This window comes from Temnothorax americanus, unplaced genomic scaffold, assembly GCF_048541705.1.
Source record: "Temnothorax americanus isolate GAGA-0224 unplaced genomic scaffold, ASM4854170v1 Scaffold151, whole genome shotgun sequence".
Lineage (NCBI taxonomy): Eukaryota > Metazoa > Arthropoda > Insecta > Hymenoptera > Formicidae > Temnothorax > Temnothorax americanus.
In genome coordinates this window covers 113,335-118,234 of record NW_027509288.1, presented here as the reverse complement: position 1 = coordinate 118,234, position 4,900 = coordinate 113,335, and positions in this window count along the sequence as shown.

Sequence of the window (4,900 nt, the reverse complement as noted above, 5' to 3'; positions counted from 1 at the left end):
TTTGGCACCGGTTTCAAGAAAATCAATTCATTAATAAAAAATTATCCATTAAGAAAAAATTAAACATCCTCCCAAAATTAAAAAAATTTTAACACGATTTTTTTTATATATTGTATAATTCTTTAAGATTCGGTCAATTAATTCCCGAAAAATTAAAAAAATTTTGTAACCGGGTTCCAAAAAAATCGGTAACGAAAAATTATACACTTTATAGCAATCCTCGGAAAATTTTTACCTCTATTTTATAAGTAATTTTTTAAGATTCGGTTAATTAATTTCCGAAAAATTGAAAAAATGTAACTGGTTTCCCAAAAGATCGGCAACGAAAAATTATTATCTATAAAAATTATCCATAAAAAAAATTCAGCTTGATATCTCAAAATTTACGGAAATTGAAGCAGAAATCGGAAACCCCTTTATTATTAGCAATTTTTCTATAAACTCATCGCAGCCATTGTCAAAAAATTATAAAATTTTGAAACCGGTTTTAAAAAAATCGATTATAAAAAATTATACACATCTTTACCATCCCCGAAAAATTAGGAAAATTTGGTCATTGTTTTTAAAAAAGTAACGAAAAATTATTTAAAAAAATTCAGTTTGATATCTCAAAATTTGAGGAAATTAGAACAATCACGTACATGTTTTTAAACAAAAATCGGAAACCTCTTTTTGATTAGCAATTTTTCTAATTCTATTACATTCTTTAGTTCTTTCTACTCTTATTTCATATATAATTCTTTAAGATTTGGTCAATTAATTCCAGAAAAATTGAAAAAACTTTGTAACCGGTATCCAAAAAAATCGGTAACAAAAAATTTTGAACCGGTTTCCAAAAAGATTGGTAACAAAAAATAATACACTTTATAGCACTCCCCAGAAAATTCTACCTCTACTTCATATACAATTCTTTGAGATTCGGTGAATTAATTTCCGAAAAATTGGAAAATTTTCTGATACCGATTTCCCCAAAGATTGGTAACAAAAAATTATACATTTTATGGCAATCTCCGGGAAATTCTACCTTTACTTCATATATTAATTCTTTGAGTTTCGGTCAATTAATTTACAAAAAAATTAGAAAAATTTTGTAACCGGCTTCCAAAAAAATCGGTAACAAAAAATTATACACTTTATAGCACTACCCGAAAAATTCTGCCCGTTTTATACATAATTTTTTGAAATTCGGTTTTGTTTCCCAAAAAGTCAAAAAAATTAAAAAGATCGGCAACAAAAAATTATACACTTTATAGCATTCCCCGGAAAATTCTATCCTTGTTTCATACCCAATTCTTTGAGATTCGGTCAATTATTTCCCGAAAAATTGAAAAAATTAGAAAAATCGGTTTCCAAAAAATCGGTAACGAAAAACTATACACATCATGGCACTCCCCGGAAAATTCTACCCCTGTTTCATATACTTTTGGTGAAAATTCGGTTCATTAACGAATGAGTAGTTCGCGGACAGACGGACGGACGGACAGTCAGACGGACAGACAAACAGTCGGGTTTTATATAATAGTATGATATTTGACTTATATGATTATATTTGACAAATTAATTTTGAATTTATTACCATATTTAATCCACATTTGACAAATTAAAACCATATTAACTCTGCATTTTCTTTAGGTCTGTGCGGCTGATTTTGCATATTTTAACAAAGCAAGGTCCAGTTTAATCCATATATAGATTAAATAAGATTGGGGTACTTTAATTTGATTTAAATATGACATATTTAAATTATAATTGATTTGCACACATATTCGATTCTAATAAGATTCTTATTAAATTCATATAAGCTTTTAATACGGTTTTAATACAATCGTTTTTTGCGGGATATTCGATCCTTTTCACGTTTAGATTATTTTTACATTGTAATGGTATCGTATATGATTTGCTAATTATAATTTTTTACTGCTCATTAATAATAAACGTAATGTCTTATATTTATTTTCGTATGTATGTTATCAAGAGACACGGTAGTGTCTCGCGCCAAGTACACGCGGAGCGAGACCGACCGTGACTCTTTTACGCGATTAAATATACGAGAGGCCTTTTGTGAAGAAAAAACCTCTTGTATATAATTATGTACAAAATATATTTTTATAACTGTAATTTAAAAAATTATCTATTATATACAGAAATAAATCCTATTTCAACTTTTTTGTTTATTTACTTATCACATGGCGAAACTTTTAGGTCGGTATTTATAGTCATTAAATATAAGATCCAACTATGAATACCGGCCTTAGTTTAGCCTTGGAATTTAAGATAAAATTAATTCAATTTTTTAACTATTCAGGATATTTCGATATGTCTCATTATTCATATTCGATCAGTTTAAAGTCTGTTGGGAGGGGGGAAAGGAAGGAAATTCCCACCTGTGCAAATATCACGACAACGACGATCGCCGTAACTTATTTGCATGATGCCGTATGAATAGCGTGTCTAGTTATTAAATTTTTTCTGTGTGTCGTATGTGTGTATGACGAAAACGATCGAAAATGACAAGTTATTTTGCATTATTAAAAGATAATAACACTATTTTTTTATAAACAAATAAATAACTAGCTTTTGGATAACTTAAGTAAAAATCTTGAATCTTTTTTTTCTTTTTCTGAATAAGAGATGATCTATTATCTATTTCATTACGTAAGTGCCCTAATGCGTCGGTAGAAATGAGAATATAACGTCATCTTTTTAGACACCCGACGCAATATCGTTTGGCACACACACAAATTGCTTAACAAAATATCCATCAAGTAAAGTATACTAGATGTTGCGCGTTTTATAAACGAGACGCGATTCTGCAAATTTGCATTAAATTCTGAGACCCGAGGATAAAAGAACACGTCGCGTACCTCCTTTTATTTAAAAGGAGACATTATATTCTATTTTTTTGCTACATAATGGTTAGGTACATAATAAAAAGGAGCCTTTTAAAAAAACCTTACAAAAATTAGTACTGATACTTACTTAACAAAATATAATCTCACGATATTTATGAAGAAACAAAAAATTTCAGCTTAACTAACAAATCAATAAATCTATAAAACATAGCTTTCCAATCAGACATTAAATTATTTTCTCAACTTAAAATTCAATACAGCATTTTTAATGATTTCTTTTATACAATTTATATTTCAAATCGACATGTAATAAACGTGTAATGTTTATAGGTACCTCTATATTATCTTTCGAAAGAAAACTGACGTTCCAAAAACTATTCCCAACAATCGAAAAAGTTTAACACAGAATTAAGATTGAAAATGCAAATAGAGGAATTTTTTGGTTATTTTTATTAAAAAAAGATACCTACTCTTTTCAAAGACAATTTTTCGACGTATTTAAAATTCCCATATATAGATATGTCAGTTTTAAAATAATGGTTATAACAAATAGCTATTTGCGTTGCTTTAATGCTGTTCTTAATTTTTCTGCTATATTATACTATTTACGATATAAATAGGTTTAAATTCGGATAAAGTTCCGAAAAGCCCATACCTCCGATCGTTTTGAAATTTTGTATACTATTATATTTTGATATGCTAATCTATACTATTATTATAAAGCAACAGGGTTTGCATTTTTTTTGTTCGCTATGATCTCGGAAACCAATGGACCGAATTTTTACCAAACGTATATAAAATAAGGGTAGAATTTTCCGGGGAGTGCTATAGGGTGTATAGTTTTTCGTTACCAATCTTCTGGAAACCGGTTTTTCTAATTTCTTCAATTTTTCGGTAAATAATTGACGGAATTTCAAAGAATTGTATATAAAACAGGATTGAATTTTCCGGGGAGTGCCATAAAGTGTATAATTTTTTGTTACCGATTTCTTTAAAAGACGGTAACTGAAATTTTTGAAATTAAAAACCATTTGACCAAATTTTTATTAAATTTCATATACTTTTAATATCAATTTTTTTGGAGACCGGTATCAGAAGTTTTTCGAATTAAAAACCATTTAACCGAATTTTTATTAAAAGTATATGAAATAGGGGTAAAATTTCCCGGGGAGTGTAGAGGTAGAGTGTATAGTTTTTTGTTACCGATTTTCTGGAAACCGGTTTTTTATATTTTTCTAATTTGTCGAGAAATAATTGACCAAATTTTTACTAAAAATATGAAATAGGGGTAGAATTTTCCAGGGAGAACTATAAAGTGTATAATTTTTTGTTACCGAGATCATAGCAAATAAAAAAGGCTACAAACTATTTTTTTATTATAATAGTAGAGAATTTTACATCAAACAGAAGTAGAATTTTTGAGACTAAATAAGTTGTTAAATTCACATGTTAAATATTAATCAATTAATCAATATCGAAAGTCGCTTTCGGAAAATAATTGATCGAATCTTCCTGTGGTGTTATTTTTTGACCCGGTATATTTATTCTTTATACACACACACACACATACAAACACTAACCCAAACACACATACACAAAAGGTGTAAATCCGACCAGGCAACCTCCACGTGGTACATCTTGGGTAATGATAATGCCGGCGGTATTGACACAAAATTGAGGTATGGCATATTATATGCAAAAATGCTTTATTTCCGAAATATAAGTTTGTAATATTGAAAATTAAAAAATGGCAAAAGCTACGCGTATGAGAGCAATGCATATGGAGAGAAGGAGAGAGAGGGAGAGAGAGAGAGAGAGAGATTGATTGATTGATTGATTGAGCTTTATTAGCCTTCTCGGCTATTTTTTACATAAAATATCGTTAAATTAATTCCTCTACATGAGGTACAATATATTCTCTTAACCTACGTTTGAAAAGTTCAATTCTTTCGCATTGCTTAATTTTTATCGGCAGGGCGTTATACATGTTCAAACCTTCATAAAATATACTTTTCTCAATACTAGGCCGAAAGTACGTCGTTCCGGCT